The sequence below is a fragment of the Hemiscyllium ocellatum genome, chromosome 17 (genome assembly GCF_020745735.1).
Source record: "Hemiscyllium ocellatum isolate sHemOce1 chromosome 17, sHemOce1.pat.X.cur, whole genome shotgun sequence".
NCBI classification, from domain to species: Eukaryota; Metazoa; Chordata; class Chondrichthyes; order Orectolobiformes; family Hemiscylliidae; genus Hemiscyllium; species Hemiscyllium ocellatum.
This window is the reverse complement of record NC_083417.1, coordinates 15,867,649-15,877,585: the sequence shown is the minus strand read 5'-3', so window position 1 is coordinate 15,877,585 and position 9,937 is coordinate 15,867,649.

Sequence of the window (9,937 nt, the reverse complement as noted above, 5' to 3'; positions counted from 1 at the left end):
CCACTGAGGTCACCAGGCAGGATTTGATGGGGCCAGGGAAGACGAACTGTGAGTGGAGCTGGCAAAGCAGAGCTACCCCAGCACCTCTCCCCTGCACTATATGGGCAGCAAGTCTCCTCAATTGTTGCTTCTTCACTATGCATGCCCCACTGTCACCAACCAGCCCTCTAGAGTCACACGCTATCTGAGAAGGGGTCGAGAGTGTGGTGCTGGAAAATCACGGTCTGTCAGGCAGCGTACGAGGAGCAGGTGAAGTGACAGGAAACCTGATGAAGAGCTTTTGCTCGAAATATCGATTCTCATGCTCCTCAGATGTTGCCTGACAGGCTGTGATTTTCCAGCACCACACTCTTCACTCTGATCTTCAGCAAATGCAGTCCTCAATTTCTCCCATCTGGGGAGGGGTACTGCCTGGAGCTGGGAGGCTGTGCAAGGTGCCCAGAGCCGCTCAAACACCTGTCTCACACAACCCCGCCCCCCCCACTACTCTCCCTCATTGACTGTTCCCTTTAGCCGTCTCTCCCTCACGCTCACCCCAATCCCCCAGTCCAGATTCCAAAATGCCTGTTAAAATGGCTACTGGTATAAAGGTGGTGATGTTAACAGGCGATGACACTGTGTTCCTGGCTGTGCACCTGTTTCTCCTGTTGGTGAAAATCACAACAAACACAGCCTTCAATGATAAACACACAGCCTGAGGGGTCCTATATATTACCAGACCCTCAGAACCCTTAAAGTTACAGAACTTTCACCTCTGTGATTAACTGTGAAGAAAAAATGATTTATGCCGCTCCTTCATGACCTTTCAAAATACTTTACAGACATTGAAATACATTTTGAACTGTAAACATGATAGAAGAAATTACAAATTGGTGGCCATCTCACTGCTGAATGTGGACTTTTAAATTTGGCCCTAGGTTATTGCCAATTGGGTGAAGTCTGTTCTGGAGTTGGTGATGCATCTTGACCAGGTGTCTGCTGATCATCCTGTTCTCTACAAGCTTTGTACTGCTCAGGAATATGAGCTGCTGGCAAGGTGTGGGAAAGGGATGCATAACAGCTTCAATGGCCTAATCCAGTAGAAGATCTTTGTCAGAATGTCACACTCCAACATGATGGAGGTACTCTCCAAAAAGAGGTCTTGGGACATAAACCACACGCAAATGTTGTGCACCAACATCATTAAGACAGTTCCAAGCAATGGACCGGAAGCCAATATGCTTTCCAATGAAATTTGAAGTGTAATCGGGCTATTGTCTCTCCTGTGTCCTGTTCGTGTGCTGTATAGAACCTACTGTTAAGTCTATCAGAAAGGACAACGTGGTATAAGGCGGAGTATTAGTCCCTGTTAATGGTGGCACACAAGTCAAAATCTCCCTGTACATGGACAATGTCAATATCTTCTGCTCGGGTCCATTCTTGATGTCCAGACTAATGAGCATCTTTAAATAATTGAAACAAGCCATTAGGTTCCACACATTATGTACCAGACAAGAACTGTATATTGAGAACATCGGGGTTGATGTTGTATTGGGGAAAGTCAGAATGGAACGTGATACCTTGCATTTCTTACCTTATCTTCTTTTGCATTTACTTTTGCCTTCAATTTGAAATGGCTTTCCCTCAGGCTGTGGTTGACATGGAATGCAAATTGCAGATGTTAAGACTATTACAATTGTACTGAGGCATCTCAGAGAAAAATGTCCTGTCCTGGGGCAAGTTGAATTTTGTAATTTTCAAGTCGTATCTTTTGCAAGTTTTATGAATAAGGTATACCGTTGAGAAAAAATCTCTAGTGATTTGATTCAGCATGATTTTTTAATATCTTTCTCCTCTCTTACTAATTTAATTACATGAATGAAGTGGCTAGTAGTGCAATATGGCCACTCAGATATATCCTGCAAGTTGTGCATTTAAAAGTTTAATGGTAATATCAGTTAGTATCTTCGAGTAAAAAGTGAGGTCTGCAGATGCTGGAGATCAGAGCTGAAAATGTGTTGCTGGTTAAAGCACAGCAGGTCAGGCAGCATCCAAGGAACAGGAAATTTGACGTTTCGGGCCGGAGCCCTTCATCAGGAATGAGGAGAGGGTGCCAGGCAGGCTAAGATAAAAGGTAGGGAGGAGGGACTTGGGGGAGGGGCGATGGAGATGTTATAGGTGGAAGGAGGTCAAGGTGAGGGTGATAGGCCGGAGTGGGGTGGGGGTGAAGAGGTCAGGAAGAGGATTGCAGGTTAGGAGGGCGGTGCTGAGTTGAGGGAATCGACTGAGACAAGGTGGGGGGAAGGGAAATGAGGAAACTGGAGAAATCTGAGTTCATCCCTTGTGGTTGGAGGGTTCCCAGGCGGAAGATGAGGCGCTCTTCCTCCAACCGTCGTGTTGTTATGTTCTGGCGATGGAGGAGTCCAAGTACCTGCATGTCTTCGGTGGAGTGGGAGGGAGAGTTAAAGTGTTGAGCCACGGGGGGGTTGGGTTGGTTGGTCCGGGCGTTCCAGAGGTGTTCCTTGAAGCGTTCTGCAAGTAGGCGGCCTGTCTCCCCAACATAGAGGAGGCCACATCGGGTGCAGCGGATGCAATAGATGATGTGTGAGGAGGTGCAGGTGAATTTGTGGCGGATATGGAAGGATCCCTTGGGGCCTTGGAGAGAAGTAAGGGAGGAGGTGTGGGCGCAAGTTTTGCATTTCCTGCGGTTGCAGGGAAGGTGCCGGGAGTGGAGGTTGGGTTGGTGGGGGGTGTGGACCTGACGAGGGAGTCACGAAGGGAGTGGTCTTTGCGGAACGCTGATAGGGGAGGGGAGGGAAATATATCCCTGGTGGTGGGGTCCGTTTGGAGTTGGCGGAAATGACGGCGGATGATACGCTGTATACGGATGCTGGTGGGGTGGTAGGTGAGAACCAGTGGGGTTCTGTCTTGGTGGCGGAGGAGCGGGAAGTGGAAGAGATGCGGTGGAGGGCATCGTCGATCACGTCTGGGGGGAATCTGCCGTCCTTGAAGAAGGAGGCCGTCTGGGCTGGACGGTATTGGAACTGGTCCTCCTGGGAGCAGATGCGGCGGAGACGAAGGAATTGGGAATATGGGATGGAGTTTTCGCTTCCCCGGTCCCCAAGGCCTTATCTTCACGATGGACATCCAGTCCCTGTACACCTCCATCCCCCATCACGAAGGACTCAAAGCCGTCCGCTTCTTCCTTTCCCGCCGCACCAACCAATACCCTTCCACTGACACCCTCCTTCGACTGACTGAACTGGTCCTCACCCTGAATAACTTCTCTTTCCAATCCTCCCACTTCCTCCAAACTAAAGGAGTTGCCATGGGCACCCGCATGGGCCCCAGCTATGCCTGTCTCTTTGTAGGATATGTGGAACAGTCCATCTTCCGCAACTACACTGGCACCATCCCCCACCTTTTCCTCCGCTACATCGATGACTGTATCGGCGCTGCCTCGTGCTCCCACGAGGAGGTTGAACAGTTCATCAACTTTACCAACACCTTCCATCCCGACCTCAAATTCACCTGTACTGTCTCAGACTCCTCCCTCCCCTTCCTAGACCTTTCCATTTCTATCTCGGGCGACCGACTCAACACAGACATCTACTATAAACCGACTGACTCCCACAGCTACCTGGACTACACCTCCTCCCACCCCGCCCCCTGTAAAAACTCCATCCCATATTCCCAATTCCTTCGTCTCCGTCGCATCTGCTCCCAGGAGGACCAGTTCCAATACCATACAGCCCAGATGGCCTCCTTCTTCAAGGACCGCAGACTCCCTCCAGATGTGATTGACAGTGCCCTCCACCACATCTCTTCCACTTCCCGCTCCTCCGCCCTTGAGCCCCGCCCCTCTAACCGCCACCAAGACAGAACCCCACTGGTTCTCACCTACCACCCCACCAACATCCGTATACAGCGTATCATCCGCCATCATTTCCGCCAACCCCAAACGGACCCCACCACCAGGGATATATTTCCCTCCCCTCCCCTGTCAGCGTTCCGCAAAGACCACTCCCTTCGTGACTCCCTCGTCAGGTCCACATCCCACACCAACCCAACCTCCACTCCCGGCACCTTCCCCTGCAACCGCGGGAAATGCAAAACTTGTGCCCACACCTCCTCCCTTACTTCTCTCCAAGGCCCCAAGGGATCCTTCCATATCCGCCACAAATTCACCTGCACCTCCTCACACATCATCTATTGCATCCGCTGCACCCGATGTGGCCTCCTCTATATCGGGGAGACGGGCCGCCTACTTGCAGAACGCTTCAAGGAACACCTCTGGGACGCCCAGACCAACCAACCCAACCCCCCCGTGGCTCAGCACTTTAACTCTCCCTCCCACTCCACCGAAGACATGCAGGTACTTGGACTCCTCCATCGCCAGAACATAACAACACGATGGTTGGAGGAAGAGGGCCTCATCTTCCGCCTGGGAACCCTCCAACCACAAGGGATGAACTCAGATTTCTCCAGTTTCCTCATTTCCCTTCCCCCCACCTTGTCTCAGTCGATTCCCTTGAACTCAGCACCGCCCTCCTAACCTGCAATCCTCTTCCTGACCTCTCCGCCCCCACCCCACTCCGGCCTATCACCCTCACCTTGACCTCCTTCCACCTATAACATCTCCATCGCCCCTCCCCCAAGTCCCTCCTCCCTACCTTTTATCTTAGCCTGCCTGGCACCCTCTCCTCATTCCTGATGAAGGGCTCCGGCCCGAAATGTCGAATTTCCTGTTCCTTGGATGCTGCCTGACCTGCTGTGCTTTAACCAGCAACACATTTTCAGCGCTGGTAATATCAGTTACTAACCTACAAAACTTAGCACAGCTTTGTGAGAATTAAAAGCAAAAGTTTTGTAGGCTGTGTGAAAGGTCAAGGAATTATTGTTCTAGAATTTATTAAAACCATTAGATTTGAAATTTTAATGAGGCTTAGGGTGTAACAGGACACAGGAAATTGATCTGATTCATCTCATTTAAGTGCCACTTTAGATTCTGATGATGGAAGTGGCTATATTTTCCACCATCCCATCGATCTGAACTGAAGGGGTTCCTTGGCTAAGTCTGGAACTTTATCCTGAATCGACCTCAATAGAACTCTCAGACCTGAAAGCTGACTTGGATTCATCCGAGGCCTCACTGATTTGCCCCTGGACCACAATGTCAGGTTACATCCTGTCCATTTTCAACATTGATGCCTGAGTTCCTGCCCATGAGCAAGCCTTTGCTCAGTGTGCGAAGGAGGCTCAAGAGCATGGAAAGATCCTGGCTCATTTGGCCTTTATTTGGATAGAATTTTTTTCATTGGCACAAGGTTGTGAATCCCAGTCTTGGGACACGTCTGACAGAGGCAGGTGCTTAAAATGGAGGGATCCCTTTGTGGGAATCCTCCTCTGACATAAGTATCTCATTAAGTTGATTGGTGGACTGTTTGTGATGAGTGCAGCCTGGAAGTATACAGGCAGGGGGTCAGGGGGTCAAAGTGCTGCATCGCCTTTTCCAATATTGAAGGTGCTCTGCCTCAATTTCTGGCTACACTTCTGTCCCACATTCCTGATCTTTGGTCACCTGATGCAGAAAGGGATGGGCAGCAAGGAGGAGCTCCTGTCCATCTGTTCCCAGGACTGGCCAAGGTAATCATTCATTGCTCTAACGGTGTGAACAATGGCAATACTTGTTCCAGCTGCTTGCCACTCCTTCCTGCCTATGTCTCCGTCCATGTGCCATGGAAAGGGAGCACAGCAGTATCAGGCAAAATCATGATGGGAACCCGTAACCGCTGGTGTATTGCCAGACACAGAAATAAAAGTTGGAATGTGATAAAATTTTATTGTATTTTGTGTAAGGAATCGTTTGGACCTCTATTGTAAAGGGGCATGCATTTTTCCAAGACTTGTTACAGTGCAGACAGAGATCATTTAGCCCATCACTCATGCACCAGTTCTATTACCAGTGCCAATCTCCCTCCTTTTCCACATATCACTGCAAACCATTTCTATCTAAATAATCACCCCATGCCTACTTGAATGTCTCAGTTGACCCTGCCTCCCCCACAGTATCAGAGAGGCCATTCCATACCCTAACTACCTGTTGTGTGAAAAAGTTTATTTTTCACGTCACCCTTGCTTCATGTCCACATCACTTTAAATCTGTGCCATCACGTTCTTTTTTCTTTTACAAATGGGAACAGTTTCTCCTGTCTACTCTGTGCAACCCGCTCATAGTTCGGAAAACCTCTAGCAAACCTCCTCTTGGATTTCTTCTCTCTATCCTTATAACTGAAGTTTCTCATTCCTGGAATCATTCTTGTAAATCTCTGTGTTCTGAGAAATAGTGAGTAGACCCAAAACTTTACCTCTGATTTCTCTTCACAGACCTGATGAGTTTTTGCAGCAATTTCAATTTTTTTTTCTGATTTTCAGCATTACCAGTTCTTTCAGTTTCTTGTAAATCTCTTCTACACTCTTTCTAATACAGACACATCTTTTGGACTATGAAGTGCCCACAACTATATACAATATTTCAGCTAGAGTCTCACAATTGTTTTGGAGTGAGCCCAATGAGGTTTTGATAATTGAAGGTACTGGGGAAAAATCGGGCTAAACAGCCCCTCAGGTCTGCTCGGCCATTTATGATTACAGCTGAGTCATTCTCCACAGGATAACCATAAAAGAAAAGGGATGCCCTTTCAGTTGTTTTCTGTTGGGCTTGCCTGCTCCTTTACCTCTAGCTATAACCTCAGACATGAGCATCAGATGCTGTGACAGAACTGTATCTGCTTATTCGCACTGTTGGACATCCTAGGCCTAGGTAAGACTAAAGCTCCGTCCATATTATCCACATCAAACACTCTCTGGACGGTACAGCATGGGATTCAATACAGAGTGAAGTTCTCTCTACACCATCCCCATCAAATGCTGCCTGGAAATGGACAGCACAGGGTTCGATATAGAGTAAGGGTTACTCTACGTCATCCCCATCAAACACTCCCTGCACAGGTACAACATGGGGTTTAATACAGAGTAAAGCTTTGTCTACACCATCCCCATCAAACACTCCCTGGACAGGTACGGCATGGGGCTTAATACAGAGTAAAACTTTGTCTACATCGTCCCAATCAAACACTCCCTGGACAGGTACAGCAAGGGGTTTAATACAGAGTAAAGCTTCATCTACATTGTCCCCATCAAACACTCCCTGGACAGGTACACCATGGGGTTAGGTCCAAAGTAAAAGTTCCTCTGCATCATTCCCATCAAACATTCCCTGGACAGGTATACCATGGGGTTAGATCCAGAGTAAAGGCTCCTCTGCATCATTCCCATCAAACACTCCTGGACAGGTACAGCATGGGGTTAGGTCCAGAGAAAAGGTTCTTCTGCATCATCCCCATCAAACACTCCCTGGACAGGTACACCATGGGGTTAGATACAGAGTGAAGCTTCTTCTACACCATCCCCATCAAACGTTCCCTGGACAGGTACAGCATGGGGTTAGATACAGAGTGAAGCTTCTTCTACACCATCCCCATCAAACACTCTCTGGACAGGTACAGCATGGGGTTTGATATAGAGCAAAGGTTCCTCTACACCATCCCCATCAAACACTCCCTGGACAGGTACACCATGGGGTTAGATACAGAGTGAAGCTTCTTCTACACCATCCCCATCAAACACTCCCTGGACAGGTACAGCATGGGGTTTGATACAGAATGAAGTTCCTTCTACATCATCTCCATCAAATGCTGCCTGGAAAGGGACAGAGCTGAAAAATGTGTTGCTGGAAAAGCACAGCAGGTCAGGCAGCATCAAAGGAGCAGGAGAATCAATGTTTTGGGCATAAGCCCTTCTTCAGGAATATCGATTCTCCTGTTCCTTTGATGCTGCCTGACCTGCTGCGCTTTTTCAGCAACACATTTTTCAGCTCTGATCTCCAGCATCTGCAGTCCTCACTTTCTGCTGGAAAGGGACAGCACAGGGTTCAATACAGGGTGAAGGTTCCTCTACACCAGTGTTTCTCAACCTTTCCATATACAACGCCCCCTTCTTATCCTTGAAATCATGCAATGCCCCCAAATCACCAAAGTCTGTTTTTGCATATATAACTGCAATACACTGCAGTGCTGAAAATGGAAAACTTTTGTGAAATATGTTTTATATACAACAAAAAATAAATGTTATCATTTATTGCTGTTCTTACTGTCCACCTACTTTTGGCTTATACTGTATAAAATTTAGTCTGTGATAGCAAAATAGTCAATGCAATCCTTGTGGTTCATGTTGTCTTGCTAAATCATATACATCTAGTTCAAGTTTTGTCAAAAGCAATTTCAGGTCACCACGCTGAACAACATCCACGCGATTGCAGGTCTTATTTTGCAATTAGCTTTGCTATGTTGTATGATGCCACAAGGGCATCCACATTTGTGGCTCCCATTTTTGAAAAAGCAGTGAAAGTCGTTGGTCGCTGATTGAATTTATTCTTTAATGTTTGAAAATATGCCAAATCTTTGTCCTTTTTGTCACTGTGTTTCCTTTCCAAATGTTTAATAAGACGGGAAGGCTTCATGGCCTCACTGGAAAAACTTTGTTCACAGAGCAAGCACTGTGGTAACTGCTTATTAGATGGAGATTGAATAAAGCCATATTGCAAATAGTCCATGCTATACTGCCTGCACTTTTTCTTACTTGATGAGGCCATTTTTACACTGTCGTTCGAATACCCTGATGGAATCATGGGTATTACCTTATCATGATAAATTTAAGATGCTCAGACAAGTAATAAAATTTGATTGGCTAATTAGCTGTAATGTGCACTCATTCTGCCACTTGGTAGAACAGTTGAAAAGCTGTGTTTCGTCTTCCTAAAAGCGACACGAGTTAGGTGATATTGATCTTGGCAATAGAATCAGTGCCAACTGCGAACGAGTTCAAATGGTTTGCCACTCAAAGAGAAGATTATCAGTAATAGCTCAGCAACCAATTAGAGCGCACGCCTCTATGGGTGCAGGGAAAATAACAGACTCATGTTATGCAACTCTCCATCTGAACACAGCAATGTCCTTCAAGGACACGGCAGTCTTCCAAGTGATCGGTAAGGTCTCTACAAAGTGGTTCAGTGCCCCTTTGCTGCCCCCTTTGACTTCAATGCCCACTGAAGGAAGGCAAATGCCCCTCAGGGGGCGCTTCTGCCCCCATTGAGAAACACTGCTCCACACCATCCCCTTCAAGCACTCCCTGGACAGGTACACCATGGGGTTTAATACAGAGTAAAGCTTTGTCTACATCGTCCCAATCAAACACTCCCTGGACAGGTACAGCATGGGGTTAGATTCAGAGTAAAGGTTCCTCTGCATCATCTCCATCAAGCACTCCCTGGACAGGTACACCATGGGGTTTAATACAGAGTAAAGCTTTGTCTACATTGTCCCAATCAAACACTCCCTGGACAGGTACACCATGGGGTTAGATCCAGAGTAAAAGTTCCTCTGCATCATCCCCATCAAACACTCCCTGGACAGATACACCATGGGGTTAGATCCAGAGTAAAAGTTCCTCTGCATCATCCCCATCAAACACTCCCTGGACAGGTACACCATGGGGTTAGATCCAGAGTAAAAGTTCCTCTGCATCATCCCCATCAAACACTCCCTGGACAGATACACCATGGGGTTAGATTCAGAGTAAAGGTTCCTCTGCATCATCCCCATCAAACACTCCTAGGGTAGGGATTGCATAGTGGGGTGACCTGCCCCTTTAAACCCAATGACGGCTGTCAGTTCCTGCTCCACTAAATGTCACAAGCCGCAGCAAACCTCCCCTATTCGCGGATTGGTCTTTTAGAAGGGAGCCGCCCCTTTTACGACTTTTTATTGGACAATGTCACTTGACAGGCGTTTGAATGCGGCAATTTTATTGGCCCATTCCTCTATCACTCACCGACAAA